General features: G+C 46.2%; 1 protein-coding gene across 4 annotated transcripts in view; it reads right to left on the reverse strand.

The window, feature by feature from the left end:
- Positions 1-20,148, reverse strand: part of LOC135113680 (unconventional myosin-XVIIIa-like) — a 189,535-nt gene that overhangs the window by 47,471 nt on the left and 121,916 nt on the right. Inside the window, exon 1 of one of the 4 annotated variants that reach the window (XM_064029148.1) lies at positions 3,207-3,353. The exons of the other annotated variants lie outside the window; for them this stretch is intronic. The gene's annotated coding sequence lies outside the window, so the exon portion shown is untranslated. Of the gene's footprint in view, positions 1-3,206; positions 3,354-20,148 lie in introns of those variants that run through there. 4 annotated transcript variants of the gene reach the window in all.

Raw genomic sequence — 20,148 nt, forward strand, 5'->3', positions numbered from 1 at the left:
ACACACACACACACACGACACACACACACAAGGCACATTACACACTTTGTTCATGTGATTTCTAGCGTTCTAATATTTTTTTCAGAGGGGAAATTCTCTCTCTCTCTCTCTCTCTCTCTCTCTCTCTCTCTCTCTCTCTCTCTCTCTCTCTCTCTCTCTCTCTCTCTCTCTCTCTCTCTCTCCAAGGGCAGGCGTGTCGAGGTAATAATGAACCTCTTTACACTCTCTGCCTCTCCCTCACTAATACGAAGAAAACTACAAGGGAGTCAATACCAGTGATCTATGCATTTATTTACTCGTATTCCAACCAGTCTACCCAGTGACACTCAGCTAAAAGGGGTTCTGTTGTTTATTTTGAGCTAGAGGTATGTTTTAATGCAGTGTGTTTATGGTGGAAGTCTCTCTCTCTCTCTCTCTCTCTCTCTCTCTCTCTCTCTCTCTCTCTCTCTCTCTCTCTCTCTCTCTCTCTGACACACACACCACATTTCACACTTCGTTCATATGATTTAGTTTTTTTTTTCTTTAATTCAGAGGGAGTATCAAATCTCTCTCTCTCTCTCTCTCCCTCTCTCTCTCCTCTCCTCTCTCTCTCCTCTCTCTCTCTCTCTCTCTCTCTCTCTCGTCAGTAAACATCTAACCTTTTGTAAACACGAGCTAGGACAGACAGGCAGGTAGACGAAATACTGTAAATGTGATTAAGTCAGCCAAGATCCCTGTAAACATTAGCCAGCTTTTGTAAACACCACCCCTGCTTATCAGACGGTACTGAGTGAGGAGAGAAGAGAACGCAGAGATGGAATAAGTGGTTTTGTCTCGTCTATCATGGTACTGTAAATATTATCCTTTATATAAGTAAACCCCTGGGTATTGTAAACATGACTTCTATACGAGGTTTGCTGCAGAAAGGTTGTCAGTAATTTTTCTAGTGTTCAGTATCTGTGCCTATTGCGTTCCCTCTGCACTGAGTAATTCCTAACATTGAATTACAGGTAGGAGTAAGCACCATATTCTGCAACACCCGCTCCGCACCTTCACTACATTCAAAAGGCACTATGTGAATGACACGGGTTTTTAAGGGTATTTTCATGGTTCTAGCGACAGATTAACTTTAGTTTCTACAGTATTATCAGGAGAAATATCCCTAGAGAACCCGGCTAATCATCTCTGTGGCCTTGGAGAATAGTCGTGGTGAGAGAGCTAAGCGTTTCAGAATACAAGTCTAAGTGAGAGTACATTCCTTTCTCCCATGCAGGTTCTTACATGACAGTCAGCTCACGAGGTATAAATATGTGCCTGCCTAACTCTCCCTCCCTCTCCCTACTCTCCTTCCCTCCTCCCCTCTTCCTTCTCTCAAAACCTCCCTCTCACTCCCTCATTTCCCGCCCTGGCACAGCACCACAGCCTCTCCCCTCCGCCTCTGGCACACCACTGACTCGACCCTTCTCACCACAGCAACACAACCTATTCTGCATCTCTGGCACACAGCATCACCACAGCACTTCAGCCTACCTTTTCTGACCCTGGCGAGGAATTTCATCCCTCTTGTTCCCTTTATACAGTAACTACCATGGTGAGCTTCTCTATAATAACACAGCTCCCCTTTATCTCTTCAATCATCTACTCACGTCACACAGCATGTCTCTAACTCTTTTCACAGCACTCATCCCAACTCTTCTAACCCTGGCAAGGAATATAAGCCCTTGTGTTCTCTTTTTATTGTATCTAAACCATAGTTGTATCCTTTGCAGCTTCTCTCTTTCTTGTTCGCCATCTATTCAACCCTTTACTGCTTGCTTAGTGCTCAAACATGTCTCTTTTAGCCTATAGCGGAGAGAGTAAAAGCTTTTGTCCCCTTTACACAGTATTCTGAACCCTTTATTTTTCCCTATACACAAAGTAATACACTCAAATCTATTTTTCCCTAACTCATGGCATATAATTTAAGTAATTTTCACACCTGTACAGCATTTAAACTGTCGTGCTCTCGTTTTTTATGCAGCAAAAACTCCTTTTTTTCAGTTTTATACAAGAAAACCTCCCCTTTCTAACTATTCATCACATCAAAAGCAAGGATTCAACCTCCGATTCTTTTTGACACAACACAGCCATGTCACCCTTAACACAGCTCCCCGTCACCCAACTCCAGATGGCTACTTAATGCACAGCAGCAGCGGGGCCACACAACAGCTGCTCCCGCTCACCTTTGGCAGCCCCCACGACCCTCAGCCTTCGCCCACCAGTTAATCAGCGGTGTTGTCCCTCTGGCAGTGCGTCGGGAAGGACTCAATAATACTACCCACCTACACTCACTTCACCCTACCAAGCTAACCTAACCTAACCACCACTCAGGGATTACCAGTATTCTGAAACGCTCTGCTCTCCCATTACAACTGTTTTCCAATGCCACTGAGATGACTAGCCGGGTTCTCAAGAGTGTTCCTCCTGTTAATAATGCAGAAATCTTGTTAATCTGTCACTAGAACAGTAAAAACATTTAAAAATCCCAAGCAACTTCAACTAAAGCCTTTAAAATGTCGAGGAGATGCGGTGCAGAGGAGTCTCAGAATATGGTCCATTACAACCCACACCTACACAAACCTAAGGCCTCATACAATCAAATTACCCACAATTAACCTGTCATTAAGAGTCACAATTGCCTCATTCACCTAAGACACACGCATTAACACGCCTACGCCCAGACACGCCCTTAATTCAGCCCATCCGTGCCTAAGCATGTACGGCGCCCTCGGTCACGCCTCAGCCAGGGCCGCGGGTGAGCGACGGTCAGTCCTTGGGCTAAAAAGCGAGGTAAACAAGGACGCGGTAGTTACGAGAGAGAGAGAGAGAGAGAGAGAGAGAGAGAGAGAGAGAGAGAGAGAGAGAGAGAGAGAGAGAGAGAGAGAGAGAGAGAGACTCAAGGGCGCCGTACACTATCCCGTGGTGGGGGCAGTGACACCATATAGGCTTGGCAGCGGGGACTCAAACACGTACAACAGGTAGTATAGTAGCGATGATGCTGAACATGGTGAGGCGGCAGATTGGGTCCCATGCTGCCCTGCGGTGACTCCAATAGACACTGCACCTCTCCGACCCTGCAGGAGGCCACGCTGGACCCCAAAACCAAGCAGTGGTCCTCTTAGTCCTCCCTTGACTCAGACCAACACCCCGCCTAGGCCCGGTAACCACAGCACACAGCCACGCCTTGCCTGCACCGCCTTCAGGAACGCCCGTGGAGAGCAGCACACGCCCTGCACACGCCTGGTAAACGTCCCGCAGCACACGCCCCGCCCCGCTAACCCTGCACAGCTGTGGCGGGCGGCTCTGTCTAGCGGGGCACAACACACTGAGCCGCGCCGCTGTGCCAACCGCCTGCTTCTATCCTCCCGTGCCCAGCCCCCCCACTGCACCCTCTCCTGGTGGCTGGCCCCTCGCCCGCTGTCATGAGGGAGGAGAGGAGCGAGTCACGCCTGAAATTACGTTATAACGCCACTTCCACCTCCTTCATCGCCTCCTATGGGTGTAAGTGGCCTGCAGATGAGGAGAAGCATGAATAAACACGGACCTTCACACCATAACGTTGCTTTTAGCCGTTTCACTGTTATTTGACGTTTCCTTACTCACAAACCACTCTAAGACATTTTTTTTTTTGTATTGTTCTACCAGTTCGGCCACCACTGAGTATCACACTGACAAAATAATGGAGGATCTAGCCTTTTCCACTGCCTCTTCTTTCTATCTGACATGTTCCTTACTCACAAACCACTCAGGTATTTTTTTTTATATTATTCCACAGCCACCTCTGACCATCACACTGAGTAAACATTACAAAATCTATTCTTTCTCGCACGCTTTTCTTTCTTGCCGATGTTCTAAAAGGCTTAATAGCACATTGACTTTAGCCTTGTGAATTGCTCCAGATCGCAGGGAAGGCGTTAGGAGCAAAATATGATCTAAGACAGACTAGCTTCCTACACAGACGTCAACTCTCTCTCTCTCTCTCTCTCTCTCTCTCTCTCTCTCTCTCTCTCTCCTCTCTCTCTCTCTCTCTGTGTGCTCTTCCTGGGTGTACTGGAACGTGTTATCGAGCTACTGTAGGAAGTTCTCAGGTGTATCCAAAGACTCGTTTAATACTGCAAACTTGGCAACACTAGATTTCCTGAGAGAGAGAGAGAGAGAGAATGAGAGGAGAGAGAGAGAGAGAGAGAGAGAGAGAGAGAGAGAGAGAGAGAGAGAGAGAGAGAGAGAGAGAGAGAGATATCAAGGGTTAAAAAGAGAAGTGAGAGATAGAGAGTGAGAGTGGAGTGAGAGGATAGCGTGTCAGGGAGAGGTAGTCATGCCTCCTTGTAGTCATGAGTGCCCACCTGGCTCTCTCTCTCTCTCTCTCTCTCTCTCTCTCTCTCTCTCTCTCTCTCTCTCTCTCTCTCTCTCTCTCTCTCTCTCGGGTACAGTCAACTCCACTGCGCCCACACTCCATGTCACTTCCTCCTCCTCCTCCTCCTCCTCCTCCTCCTCCTCCTCCTCCTCCTCCTCCTCCTCTCTTCCTTTCATTGCACCTGTGACATCCTTCTATCGTGTGTTTATATATGTTTAATCTATGCATCTCTCTCTCTCTCTCTCTCTCTCTCTCTCTCTCTCTCTCTCTCTCTCTCTCTCTGGTTCTGTAGTTATTTTTGAGTTGGAGATAATGAGCTGGCGTGGTTCTTGACGTGAGAGGGGCACTGGTGTTGTTTTGGCCGCATAGTGACGCTGCTCCTGACGTCTCGAAGTGTGTTGTTTGACGCCAAAATACGCTGACGCCCTTTAGGACCGGATATATTTTGTGTTAGAGCGTCTGACGTATTGAGAATGTTAAATAAGAGAGACAAGGGAGACAGGAAAGGAAAAGGAAGAGAGATGAAGTAGAGAGAGGAAAAAGGAGATACGAAAGAGATAAAGAGGAATAAGAGAATGCAAAGATACGCTGATGATTCTGGATTAAGATATTGTGTTGAAACTTGGGCCTGATATATTCTGTGTTAGTGTTTGACGTATGGAGACCCTGTTAAATAAGAGAGACAAGAGAGATAGGAAGAGAAAAGGAAGAGAGATGAAGTAGAGAAGGGAAAAAGAGAGATAAGAAAGAGGTAAGGAGAATAATAGGATGCAAAGATACGCTGATGATTCTGGTGAAACTTCTGACGTATGGAGACTGTTGTTGCCAGGATGATGTGCTGATGGATACGATAACGACGCAGGGAAAGTTACGATGTGTTTGTTGAGATAGATACATTTTGGCACTAGACATGACTGACATTGTTGTGAAATGATGAGGTTTTCGACGCCAAGGAGAGCCTGGTATTGTTGACCTCATGTGGTGACAAATTTTCTGACGCAAGCCGATGAAAATTTGGACGTAATTAAACCTTCTCAATTATTCAAATATGATGAAGTTTTTGGCGCAAGGAAAGATCAATGTTATGACTCTTACCAGGTTTCTGACGCAGGAAGACATTGAAATTGCCACTGTAATGTTTCTGATACGAAGACGAAGTTTTTGGCGCAAGGAAAGCCCAATGTTATGATGAAGTTTTTGGCGCAAGGAAAGCTCAATGCTATGACTCTTATCAACTTTCTGGCGCAGGGAGACACTGGAATTGGTACCGTAATGTTTCTGATATGATGACGAAGTTTTTGGCGCAAGGAAAGCCCAATGTTACGACTCTTACCAAGTTTCTGACGCAGGGAGACACTGGAATTGCCACTGTAATGTTTCTGATGGGTTGACGGAAGCTTTTGGCGTAAGGAAAGCCTGATATTATTGACATCACGTGCCGCCTAGATTTCTCAAGCAAGAAGACACTGTGATATCGATGAGTTAATGACAACAGCGCTTCCGTCTCCACTACACTATGATGCTGACGTTCTAATAATGACAAGGAAACATTTGACACAAGAAAAGAAAAAAAAAGGACACAAATCACTGATCTTAAACAACGCCAAAGTGTCTGACGTAATTTGACGTATGAGGAAAAAAAAAGGACAAAAATCATTAAAATTAAACACTGACTAAGTTTTTGACGCGCAATACTAACGTCGTTCTAATCTGATGACGAAGTTCCTGGCGAAGATTGTGACGTAGTTGAGTCCTGCCGAAGCTCTCTGGTGCTAATATACCGCCGCGTCGCCTGCGTTTCATGGTGAGGGAGGGTGTGAGGGTGTGAGGGTGGGCGACGGAGCAGAGGCAGCGCGGCTATTACTGTCTCACGGTAAATACTGCGGCTGCCAGACTTGAAGGGGTCACCTGACAGCGATCAGAGGCAGAGTGAACACCCTCTACGATTTAAACGAGTCTTCCTCTTCCTTGCTTCCTCTCTCATTCTTTTCGGTGCCTCTTCCTCCTTCCTTCTTTACTTAGTCTCTTTCTCTCTCTCTTCCTCCCTTCTTGATTGCCTTGTTTGTCTGCTTTCTGCTGTATTTATATCCTCTGCTATTTCCTTATTTTTTTTTATCTCTTCATTTATTTGCTTCCTTATTTCCTTACTAAGTTGCTTTTATGTTTGTGGGTTTAAACTTTTCCTTTTTTCTCCCTCCCACCTTTTCCCTTTTCCTAATTTCTAAGCTTTCCTCCCTCACAATCTACTTTATTATTATCATTTTTTTTTTTAAGGGGGTAAATATCTATTGCAAGAACGAAAACGGGGTATAGACGGCAAGCAGGCAAGAAATGGATGAAAAATAGAGGCAAGGGTTGGTGTGACGAGATGGAAAGACACAAGGCCACGTCTAATGTTACCTCTTGGTCTGTGGATAAGTGGATAACAGCACCACACACACACAGCTGCCTCCACCTCCCCCTCCCTTGCCACACGCCACACCCACCACCACGTGTTCCCTGCCCACTCGAAAAAGCCATGCCCACTGAAAAAAACACACCACCCACTAAATTACACGCCTAGCCCACTCAAAACGTCTCCGCCCACTCAACACAAGCCACGTTCACTCACCAGCCTTCACGCCCACTCACCACATTGGCCCAGTCATCACCCGCCCACGCCCAACCACTGCTTCCTTCCCTCGACTGAGTTTTATGTGCGTGAATCATGATATAAGTACTAATTAGAGGACCTAAGAACACTGCTCCCTTGCTAGTGTGTGTAATTAGCAAGTAGGTACGTGCGCTACACCTGGTCAATATTTTTACACCTGGCGAATGTTTAGTACCTCTAGAAAGAAATAGATGAATAAATAAGTAAATAGATAAAATAAAACAATAAACAGTAAAAAAAAGAGAAAAAAAGAAAATAATGATTATAAAGAACTTAGTGTAATTTGTCATATAAAAAAAATTATTTCCTTTCTTTTTTAATATACTTTTTCTTCATTATTTTTTTTAACTACAGCAACTCACCACAAAACAAAATAATAAATAAAATGAATAAAATAATAAACAATACCCTCAATACCACCACCACCACCACCACCACCGTCATCATCATTATCATCATCAGGACCATAACCACTATTATTAACCACAAAAAGTCACAAAAAGTTAAAATAGTCAAGATTTTCACCACATTGGCCAGTGTTAGGAATAAGGAGTAAATATTTTGAGCCTGGGTGATGAAAGGAAAGAGAGAGAGAGAGAGAGAGAGAGAGAGAGAGAGAGAGAGAGAGAGAGAGAGAGAGAGAGAGAGAGAGAGAATGCTCGGGTTACTTGGCACATCACCAACCCTTATGTGCCAGACTTTACTTTCTCAGAACCCAGTATGTGCCATTCTCTCTCTCTCTCTCTCTCTCTCTCTCTCTCTCTCTCTCTCTCTCTCTCTCTCTCTCTCTCTCTCTCTGTAGTAAATCTTGTCTCAACTTGGCGAGTAATCAAGGAATAAACAAAATTAACTCCAAAATATAAAATGAAACACGAAATGCACGAGAGAGAGAGAGAGAGAGAGAGAGAGAGAGAGAGAGAGAGAGAGAGAGAGAGAGAGAGAGAGAGAGAGAGAGAGAGAGAGAGAGAGAGTCATCTACTTTTAAACATTCCGAAAAGAACACACATTTTACCCTCATAACCTAGCAATAATAATAATAATAATAATAATAATAATAATAATAATAATAATAATAATAATAATAATAATAATACACTTAAAAACCAAACTAAGATGAGAAACAATAAAAAAGTGAAAAATTTAAACATTTCAAGAGAGAGAGAGAGAGAGAGAGAGAGAGAGAGAGAGAGAGAGAGAGAGAGAGAGAGAGAGAGAGAGAGAGAGAGAGAGAGGCAGGTAAGACGAGGCAGGGGCTGTGTTTACCTGCCTCCCTTTCCCTTGTTTGCGCAGGTACTACACAGGTAAACACAGATTCTTTCTTTCACACCCTGCATGGACTGAGAAGGAAGAGGCAGGCAGGGAGGGAGGGAGGGAGGGAGGGAGGGAGGGAGGGAGGGAGAGGATAGGAAGGCTGGGAGGATGATGGGAAAATATAGATATGAGAAAGTGTATGGAAGGAAGGAAGGAAGGAAGGAAGGAAGGAAGGAAGGAAGGAAGGAAGGAAGGAAGGACGGAAAATAAACTAAAAAAAAAGATAATAGAAAGAACGGGTGAAAGAAAGAAAAAAAGGAAAAGAAGTGAACTGTGAATAAAGGAAAAGAAATAAAAAAGAGAGACCACCACGAAAATGAAAATGACAATATAAATAAAATAAAAACAAACGAGATTATAAAAACAAAAAACAGTCACTTACTCTCATCCTCCTCTCACTCTCACCTACACTCACCTACACTCCTTCATTCATAACCTATAATTAGTTACACAAGTCCATTCCCTCCCCTCATTATAAAACGTGTACCCTAATGATTAACGAGATCCCCATCCCCCCTCTCTCTCTCTCTCTTTCATCCACTCACTCTCCCTCTCTCCTCTCACTTCCCATTTCCCTCCATCATCTGTCTATCTCTCTTCCGTCATCTCTTAATCTTCATTTGTCACTATTACATCATTTCTCTTCCTCTTCCTCTTTCTCCTCCTCCTTCACCACCACCACCACCACTACGTGTTCACATTTTTTTCCTTTTTCCTCCTTTTTTCCCTCACGGCCGGAAATTTCCTCTGAGCCCAAAACAGTCGAGGGGAAAGGAGCATTGGGGACGTTGAGGGGAAGTGAGGGGAAGAAGAGGGAGAAGTGGGGAAGGGAAGTGGTATAGACAAAGAGTAAGGGGAGGAAAGGAGGTGAGGGGAAGTTGCAAGGTGTTAGAGGAAGGGGAGAGGAGAGGTGTGTGGGGAGAGGAGGGGAGAGAGGGTAGAAGGAGAGAGAGAGAGAGAGAGAGAGGGAGAGCGGTGAAGATGACCGAAGAGAACTTGTTTTAATGGCAGACTTAAACAAATAATTCTCTCTCTCTCTCTCTCTCTCTCTCTCTCTCTCTCTCTCTCTCTCTCTCTCTCTCTCTCTCTCTCTCTCGTAAGGGAGTAACCAGGAAGTATATGCGAAGAGAGAGAGAGAGAGAGAGAGAGAGAGAGAGAGAGAGAGAGAGAGAGAGAGAGAGAGAGAGAGAGAGAGAGAGAGAGAGAGAGAGAGAGAGAGAGAGAGAGAGAGGTGGAAGGAAATCACTTTGGCGGGCTTCCAGATCAGGAGGGAGGAGGAGGGGGGCGTCTAAAAGGGAGGGAAGAAGAGAGGGAGGGAAGACGGGAGGGACGGATGGAGGGAAAAGAAAGAGGGAGGGGAGATATGGAGGGAAGGGGAGGGAATAACACCTAGACTTCCGTACACCTTCCCTCCCTTCCTTCCTCCCTCATTCCCTCCCTCCTCTCCCACTCCCTATAACTTCCTTCATCTATAAGCCTTCTTTTTTCCTCCTTTTTTTCTGCCACGCCCTTCTCTCTCTCTCTCTCTCTCTCTCTCTCTCTCTCTCTCTCTCTCTCTCTCTCTCTCTCTCTCTCTCTCTCTCTTGATGGAATGCAATACAGATAAAGGCTGTTGACATGCGGGAAGAGGAGGAGGAGGAGGAGGAGGAGGAGGAGGAGGAGGAGGAGGAGGAGGAGGAGGAGGAGGAGGAGGAGGAGGAGGAGGAGTGAGTGGGTCAAATCAATCAATATTAATGAAAACAAACGGAGTCAAATCCACTTTTAACTTTCCTTCCCTCTCCCTTCACCTCCTCCATCGCTCCCCTCACTTCCTCCACCTCCTCCACCTCCTCCACGCAGGCACAAGACAACACAAAGACACCTACATCCTTTTTAAGACCTCCTTCCTCTACCCTTTCTTCCCTCCCTCACTTCCTCCACGTGTCCTGACAGTCCCTCCCTTTCCTCCAGCTCCCCCTCCACCTTTCCTCCACAACAAAGGCACAGAGAGACATAGGGCAGAACAAAGACACGAGGAAGTCCTTTCAACTAACATATTCCTCTTCAGTCTCCATCATTTCATCACAAACTCCTTCGGGTGATCCTTTCAAAATCCCTTCCATTCCTTCGCCAGGCAGTCCCAGGGCAGCGAAGGGGCGGCAGGAAAGAGGAGAAGGCGTCCAAGCAAGGGAGCGTTAGTGGCGGTGGTAACAGTCACGCAAGGACCTTACGAGGCGCCTTTGGGAGTTCATTGCGGTGGCTTGGAGATGCGACGGTACGAAGACTGGGGTGACTGGAGTGGTTGAGGAACTGAGAGCCAGGAACCGTAAGACAAATTATGATTTCTTCTCAGGGATGCAAGTTAAAGCTCCTGTTTCTTCTCCATTTGTTGATGCACTACTGGAAGCACCTCTGGAAGCACCACAAGTCACCACTGCACCACGACACCATCACAGGACCATATTCCAAAACACTTCTGGCCGCACCTCCACTAGTTTCAAGAGGCTTTCATTGCAGTGACACGGGCTTTGAAGGGTGCTCTTAAGGTTCCAGTGAAAGACTGATAAGATTTCTAAACTATGAACGAGATAAACACTCTTGAGAACCCGGTTAATCTCTCTGTGGCCTTTGAAAATAGTAGTGGTGAAAGAGCGAAGCGTTTCTGAACAGATCCTTAAGCACCTTCACAGTTCCCATCGCCACTATACATAGCCCCGGCTGCTGCTTCCTCCCGGGCACTCGACAGTCTGAAGCCACGCGCGCCCCGGAGGCTAAGGCGCAGCGGGGCGTGGCCGAGTGCAAGAAGGGGCGACGGGCACTGCTGGTACTGTCCCTGCCACGCCCGCTACTGACGCTACTGACCCTCAAGCCGCCACAACCACCACTACCACCGACCTTGGCACCACGCTCTTATCCTCTCCGCTGGCCTATCAACTGTCCCTGAAATGCGCTACCACCACCATCATCTCCTCCTCCTCTTCCTCCTCTTCCTCCTCCACCACCTCCTCCACCTCCACCACCTCCACCACCTCCTCCCCCTCCTCCCCCTCTGTTCTGGCAGGTAGTAACTGACACCAATACATTTTCCACCGGCGAATGAAAAAAAAAAAAAAAAAAAGACAAAACAATCTGGCAAACTGAAACAATTCGCATTCCCCTCCCCCTTTCTCCCCCATTCCCCCTTCCATCACTCTCCTGCCCCGCCAAGTTCCCCTTAATACAAAGGTGGATGCCCCCAACTGAGCGCTCCGACCCCGAGAGAAAGAGAAAGAGAAACAAGGAGGAGAAACGAGTAGAAGGGATATGAAAACCACCACAGTACTAAACTTATCAACCTCATTGTATGTATCTCGTGTTCCTCAGGCTCCTCAATTTCACGGTCAATTTAATCAATCCATGACCGCCCACGCACACCCAAACCCATCCACCCACAATCCCCCTCACACACGTTACCTTCCCTATCTACTCCTCCCCACCTCAGTACCCTAGACGCTCCCTTGGAATGCGGTACAAAAAGAGTGTCCCTCGTCCCGTCACCTGTCCTCATGACTCACGCCCCGCGCCTCGCACTGTTCGAGTAGTCATGGGTGAACACTGAGCGTCCCTCTGGCCACGATGGAAAAAAAGAAAAAGGAAAAGGAAAAGGAAAAAGAAAAGAAGGAAGGAAGAAAAGAAAGGTGAATAAAAGAATGAATAAACACCATCACTAGCCAAACATTTACGAGCCTAAAAAATAAAGATGCTGGTAAAAAGTACTCAGAAATTTGTACTTTTAAGAAGACATGTAAAAAGTAAATAAATAAGCAAATAAATTCAATAAAATAAAATAAATATATATTCTAATGAATTCAGCATTTATGAGTCTAAAAAATAAAAGTACTGAATTAAAAAGTAAAAAAAAGGTAAATAAATAAATAAACTTTTTAAGAAGGAATAAACGTGTAAAAATAAGAAAATCAATAAACAAATAAATAGGTAAATAAATAAATCAATGAAGAGTTCACGCACCCAATAAATAAACATAGTAAATAAAAACAACGAAAAACTGAACATTTTTAAGGACGACACGTGTATAAAAGACAAACAAAACAAACAAACAAACAAACAAACAAATGCTCTCGTGCTCCAAGCGTTTACGAGGCGAAAAAAAAGATAAAAAAATATATAAATAAATAAAAATACGTGCAGAATAATAATAATAATAAAAGCAGAATCAGAATACACACAATTTTACATGAAAACGAAACCTGACATCTAGCCTTTACTTTCCCTGCCAAGTGAGACAACGAAGACCTCCCCCTCCCTCCTTCTCTCCTTCCCCCTCCCCCTCCTCCTCCTCTTCCTTCTCCTCCTCCTCCTCCGTGTTAGCCTCGAGGTACAGGTTGAGTCACACTGATTAATGGACAGGACGAGGAAGCGAGTACATAGTGAGGGCGAGTGAGAGCTGCTGGGCCTCTCACTAGCACCACTCCCACCACGACCTTGGCTGTTAATTGTGCACAGAAACACTTATTAACTGAACGACTTTGTAACAGCAGTGTACAATCTTCGCTGGCTTAAAAAGGCTTAAAAAATGTAAATTATTAAGCTATTCTCTTCTGAAGGATTAAATGCAGTGCTCGCTGACTTAATGAGGCTTGAATAAGGAATCTTTAAGCCAGTATTTTCTCTGGTCATTCTTTTCTGAAGGACTAAAATACAGTGCTGGCTGGCTTAAAGAGGCTTGAATAACGAGTCTTTAAGCCAGTATTCTCCAGTGAGCAATGTACAATCTTCGCTGAGACGCTTAGAAAATATAAGTTCTTAAGTCTTCTGAAGAACTAAATGCAGTGCTCGATGGCTTAAAGAGGCTTAAAAACGATTTCTTAAAGTATTCTCTAGCCAGCAATGAACAACCTTCGGTCAGAGGCTTAGAAAATGTGTTCTTGAGAAACTCTTTTTCCGAAGGACTAAATGCAGTGCTCCCAGGCTTAAAGGAAGACTTAAAATTAAAAACATAGGAATTCTCAAGCAAAATGCAATTCTCGTTGTTACTTTTTTAGTTGAGAAAAAGAAAAAAAAATCTTCAGCCACTCTTTTCAGCAGAAGGAAAAAAAAAAAAAAAAATTAAAAATCACTATTATTCTTAACCAAAAATTGACGAAAAAGTCTACGCGTATTTTCTCCCAACAGTTAACATGCACACTTCGTTGTTAGGCAATGTGTACAATCTGTGCCACTTAAAAAAGGAGGCTTAAAAAAAAAAGTAATTCTTAAGCCTCTTTCTCTAGGGGGCAAATTGCAATCCTCGTTGTTATTTTTTTGGCTGAGAGCGAAAAATTTCTACAGCCACTCTTTTCAGCAGACAAAGACATTCCTTTGTTACTCTTGGCTCAAAAATAAATAAACAAAATAAATAAAAAAAAATATTCTTAGGTCAATTTCCTCAGCAGACAAAACACATCTCGCTGTTATACTAAAGCTTAAAAATAAAAACTTCACTCGTGCTCAGCGGACAAAAAGCGACCTCCTTTGTTATTCTTGGCGCGAAAAACCGCAAAGCTTCACAGGCACTCTTCTGGCAGGCAAAGTGGTGCTGCAGTCCTCCTTGTTATTCTTGATCAAAAAAAGCCGAAAACTTCAAACACACAAACGTAAACTGCGTAGCTACACTCGAAACTTCCAACAGACGCACGCACATACATAAACACACACACACACACACACACACACACACACACACACACACAAAATCGCACGTAACGCTCCACGACGGACAGCGCCTGAGTCACTAACACTGGATTTGGAAGGCTGGTGCGTGGGAGTCCTGCCGGAGGCGCCGCCGCGGCCCTTGGTGCCATCCTTGTCCCGGCCAGCATCCTACAACACACTCAGGTCACTATCGTGTGTTGCGGGTGTTGCATGTTAGGTGGGGTGGACTGGTTTTGTGTGTGTGTGTGTGTGTGTGTGTGTGTGTGTGTGTGTGTGTGTGTGTGTGTGTGTGTGTGTGTGTGTGTGTGTGTGTGTGTGTGTGTGTGTGTGTGTGTGGAGGGGGGAGGATGTGTACGTAAACTGAAGTAAAAAATGAGGTGTTGCGGTGTTGATAGTGTTGCAGTGTTGGAAGCTGCGTAGTACAAGGCTAAGGGTCTGTGTATTACAAGATGTGTGCGTGCGTGTGTGTGTGTGTGTGTGTGTGTGTGTGTGTGTGTGTGTGTGTGTGTGTGTGTGTGTGTGTGTGTGTGTGTGTGTGTGTGTGTGTGTGTGTGTGTGTGTGTACGTGTAGGTGGACAAGGAAAGAGAGATGATGTGTGTGTGTGTGTGTGTGTGTGTGTGTGTGTGTGTGTGTGTGTGTGGTGTGTGTGTGTGTGTGTGTGTGTGTGTGTGTGTGTGTGTGTGTGTGTGTGTGTGTGTGTGTGTGTGTGTGTGTGTGTGGCGTACGTGTTTAGGTGAAAAAATGGTGCGTGGGACGGTGGCCATGTGCGTGGGTGAAGGGATATGTGCGCTTGGTCGCGTGTCCGGGGCAGGGAGGGTCGGGGCAAATTGGGTCCATACAGGGCACACAGCAACCTGAATACCATTGCAGGCTGTGGCGGCCGCACCACCTGTAGGGGGCGTCGCCGAGGCCACGGTGAAAGGCTGACATGAGTTGGGAGGGAGGGTGAAAAAGACGACCTGCGTTGAGTGGTCGGTGGGGGATAGGGAGAGGGGGCAGGGCAGCAGCAGCTCCGCCAGAATGTTTAGATGCAGAGCGAAGGACAAGTGTGACGGGGGGACTAAAATAAGGCGATTGGCTGCGAGTGGCGAGGCGGAAAACTCACCCATCTGGCGATTGTATACTTTGCGGGGGTCACGGGGGGCAGTGGGGGCAGATCAGAGGGCACCGAGGAGGGGAGGGAGAGGGGCGGTGGTCATGTAACTAGTGATCCTTGGTGGCGGGGGGACTGTTTTGTGGTCCGTGGTCCTTAAAGGCAGGAGGGCAATCACTGGGGTGATAAAACAATGCATCCTGAGACCACCGATGACTGGGGATGCTGCTGCTGCTGCTGCTGCTGCTGCTGCTGCCGCCGCCCCGACTGACTCTACTTGTGTATCCATTCGGCCAAAGGAGTTATTGGGGTCGTCTCCTTGGCAGTGCAGGCCGTACCTAAGGGACGGGGCGTGTGGCATGGATGGGAGTTGCAAGTGTAGGGATGTTGTGGGTGGGGCACGGTGGTGTGGGGCAGCTCGGCGGTGTGGAGTGTGAGGGGTACCTTGCTCAGGTCGTCCGAAGTGTCGTCCGTGAAGTCGTCGAAGGAGCCGCTGCTGGAGGAGTCATAATCCTCGTCGTCCTCCTCGCGCTCCGCGATGGGCCCCGTGTGGCGGCGCCCCACGGGGCCCAGGCACTCCAGGTGCTTCTCCGCCTTCACGGCGATGGAGGCAGCGGAGGTGGAACGCTGGGCGCGCAGGGACAGGCTGGTGTCAGGGGAGTCCAGCCCCAGGCCGCCTGCGGGCGTCGCGGACCTGCCGCGGCGCCCCCGCCAGGCCGCTGGAGGAGCGGGACTCCAGCAGGGCGCTGTAGCGGTCCAGTGCGTGGTCACTCTTCTTGAGGAACTTGTCAATCTGGCGCGTGAGGGCGGCGGAGGGGCGCCTCGGGGGTGGCGTGGGCGGGCTGTACATCCAGGTGGCGGTGCACGTGTGCCTCGCGCCCCATCCTGAAAGGTGACGCCCGCGTTGAACACCACGGGGTCAGGGTCCTCGTCCTCCAGGGGGCAGGTGCGGCGGCGGGACACGGGGGAGGCTGAGCTGGTCCATCTGCCCACCGAATAGTGGTCAAGGCCGCTGCGGCCGAAGGACGGGGGCGTGGGCGAGTGGTCGCGGTCCAGGAAGGGCGAGGGACCGTACACCACGCCCCCGGGGGACGTAACCCTGGTGGGACCTGGGGGCCGGCACGCTGTAGGGGAACCTTGGCGGAGAAGAGTAGACAGAGTGCGTGCCGGGAGTGTAGTTCGCCCAGGGCGCCGCCCGCCCCGGGAAGAAGGGGTCGCGGCTATTCATGGCGGGCAGACAGCGGCGGGTCCTCGCGACTCACGGCGGGGAGCAGCGCGGCCACCCGGTCCATCCCTCGCACACCCCGCCGCCACACTGCCGCCCGCGCACTAAACTTAGCATCGCGGGGCGCTGTAGCGACAGGCGGCTCCGCAGGGCTCGCCACGCGACCCTCTGATCGCAGCACGCCCGCAGGCACACACACACACACACACACACACACACACACACACACACACACACACACACACAAAATATGTCGAAATCATTTATCGAAGACTGAAACTTAATTGAAACTTCCTGTTTACTTGGCAAAAATTTGAAAAAAAAAAGAAAAAAAAAAAAAACTTCACTCACGTGCTGAACCTCCACGCCTCCCCTCAGCCTCTCACAACACTTTTTCCTTCCCTAAAAGAGTATCACTACTTTTCACATGTTACTAAAAATAAAGTGGATACAGAGAGAGAGAGAGAGAGAGAGAGAGAGAGAGAGAGAGAGAGAGAGAGAGAGAGAGAGAGAGAGAGAGAGAGAGAGAGAGAGAGAGAGAGAGAGAGAGAGAGAGAACTGTACCACATGAACCAAAATAATAAGGGGGAAGTATAAGGATGAATATATGAAGAAGAGGAAGATAAATGGTAATGACAAGAAAGAAGAGGAGACAAAGAAGAGGGAAGCAGAAGAAAGAAATAAGATAATGCTTGATGACAAAATAACAAGGAAGACAAGGAGGAAGGTAAAAATACAGACAGGGCGAGAGCCAAAACACACACACACACACACACACACACACACACACACACACACACACACACACACACACACACACGATAGGTAACACGGCAAATAGCTGTGTGTGTGTGTGTGTGTGTGTCGGTGTGGTGTCTGTGTGTGTGTGTGTGTGTGTGTGTGTGTTTCAGCCGAGCACAAGCACACAAGCGCGTCTATCAGGAAGTGACTAAATATGTGAAGGTGACAGCTACTACTACTACTACTACTACTACTATTACTATTATATCTATTCTCGCTCTCTTAATTCCTCTTATTGATATTATTCCTCTTACTCATATTTTATCTTCCTGCTAATACTCTCCTCCTCCTCATCCTCCTCCACCCTTCCTCATCATCTTTCTTCTCCTCCTCCTCCTCCTTCTCCTCGTACTCATCTTCCTTCTCCCCCACACAACAACAACTACTACTATCGCTACTACCCCCACAACACCCTCCCTACTACCACCACCACCACCGCGCATGACCTCCCTTACTATTCAAGCGCCCTTACGTAATCCGGTCTACGCCCTTCGTCCCCCACCCTTGATTCCTGACCTAGAGTGAAGGGGGGAGTGATGGGGAGGGAGGGGGAGGGAATGGGGAAACACGTGGATGCTTCTACTATACAAATATATCATGGGGAGAGGAGGAGGAGGAGGAGGAGGAGGAGGAGGAGGAGGAGGAGGAGGAGGAGGAGGAGGAGGAGGAGGAGGAGGAGGAGGAGGAGAGGTTAAGGTACAAAAGGAAAAGCCACGAATGCCAATCTGGTGAGAGAGAGAGAGAGAGAGAGAGAGAGAGAGAGAGAGAGAGAGAGAGAGAGAGAGAGAGAGAGAGAGAGAGAGAGAGAGAGAGAGAGAGAGAGAGAGAGAGAGAGAGAGAGAGAGAGAGAGAGAGAGAGAGAGAGAGAGAGAGAGAGAGAATGGGGGTTGTGATTGCAAAGGGTAAGAGAAAGCGAGTGGAGAGAAATGGGAAACTGAAATAAATGAAAGATTATGACAAAATGAAGAGAAAAGGGAGAGGAGGATGAAGTAAGGAAGAAGAGGAGGAGGCAAGAAAAAGAGGAGGTAATCAAAACACAATAAAGAGAGGAAAAGAGATAATAAGGAGGGTGATTAGTGTTCTCTGTTTCTTTCTCTTCTACTTCTCTTTTTCTTCCTCTTCTATTTCATTCCCTTTTCTCTCTTCTCTTTTAATTCTTTCTCTTTTCTTTCTTCTCTTGTATTTCATTCTCCTTTTCCTTCTTCTCCTCTACTTCATTATCTTTTCTTCCTTCTCTCCTGCTTAATCTTTTTCTTTCTTTTCTTCTGCTTCATTTCTACTTTATTCTCCCTTTTTTACCTTTTCTACTTATTCTTTCTCTTTTTCCTTCCTTCTCTTTTTCACTTCTCATTTGAAATCATTCCCTTCTCAACGAGTATGGAAAAAAAATAAATAAATATGAATAAGAACCTAGTCATTATTTGCACTGATACATCACAACCACCACCTCCACCACCACCACCACCACCACCACACGAATCCCTCACCCTCACCACACCACACTTGCCACACACCACCACAGCACCACAGCACAATGCATACACACTCCCATCCCTCATCACACTCACAGGCACATAAACTGCACTCAAAACAGCACAAAAAACATGTCAGATTTGGAGGAAGATTAGATGAATTTATGGACTTGACAGGTGAAGCTTTGTCAGGTGAGTGTCCTTTTGCAAACACACACACACACACACACACACACACACACACACACACACACACACACACACACACACACACACACACACACACACACACAGGAAGCACAGAGCAATGCACCCATAAAGCAAAGAACTAGTAAGTATATCAACAAGTGAGTCTTGGCTTATGAACATTCAACTTATGAATATTTTGAAGTTATGAATATCAGTGGTTATGAATTAAGTAATTTCATCTTTTGCTCTAAACTGCAAGTGTAGAATTCACATTTATGGGTGAAGATCTTTGAGAAAAACTGCCTAAAAAGTACTAAAAATACAAGAAACTCTAAGGTAATACTGTCTTGCAAACTTTGAACTGATGTCTCTTTCTAGAACACAACTTTTGTATGTAAAGATTCATCTGAAGTACTCTCTACTCAGTTTAGAGAATTGAAAACTAATATTGGACTCACTCACAAACTTTGAATTGAACAAAACCCTGAATTGACATTTTTTATAAGGAACATAATTAGACTCACAAACTTTGAATTAATTGAACAAACCTTGAATTAACAATTTTTATAAGTAACATATTAGACTCACAAACACTGAATGAATCAAACAAATCCTGAATCAATCCTTTCTAAGGAACATGACTTTTGTAAGCCAAGACTGACCTGCACTATTTACTCTCAGCTTAGAGAATTAAAAAATACGGTTAAACTCATTTATGAATTTTGAGAATCTAAGGTTATATTGACTAATAATTACGAACATTTTTTTTCTCTTCTAGATCACCACTTTCATAAGCCAAAATTCACCTTCCCATAACACACCTGAGACAGCAGCTGAGACAGGCTCTTCATTCAAAAATCCTGCATCTTCCTCCCTTGGTTCACGATGCATGAGGTTCTTGAGACACAGCAGTAGTGGTTCATCTCTTGAGCAAATGATACCTGATGCTGCTCTTCAGACACAACACCACTACTTCTCCAAGCTCTGAGTCCTAATCATAAGCAGGTACTGTGCAGAGAAACCTTCACTTCCCCTTTGTAATACTCTAGTTAACATTGAATGAAAACTGGCTTGGGGGCTTTATGGGGTAAATTTGCAAAGAAAAGACTTGCTGAATGAAATGTTGCTGAAGAGGGAGTAATAATCATAAACAAGTGTATTTGTCCAAAGAAAGCTACACGTCACTTATGTTTTTGTTTGTGTGAAATGGAAACTGAATGGAAACTGAGTATAAGGTTCTAGGGAGTAAATCTGCAATACAGTACCAATTCCTGCCTGCACTTGGGAAACATACAGTGAAGATACAGTTTGTTGGGGAAACATACAGTCACTCTCCTTGGTTATACAGGGAGTGGCAGATG

The sequence above is a fragment of the Scylla paramamosain genome, chromosome 26 (assembly GCF_035594125.1).
Source record: "Scylla paramamosain isolate STU-SP2022 chromosome 26, ASM3559412v1, whole genome shotgun sequence".
NCBI classification, from domain to species: domain Eukaryota; kingdom Metazoa; phylum Arthropoda; class Malacostraca; order Decapoda; family Portunidae; genus Scylla; species Scylla paramamosain.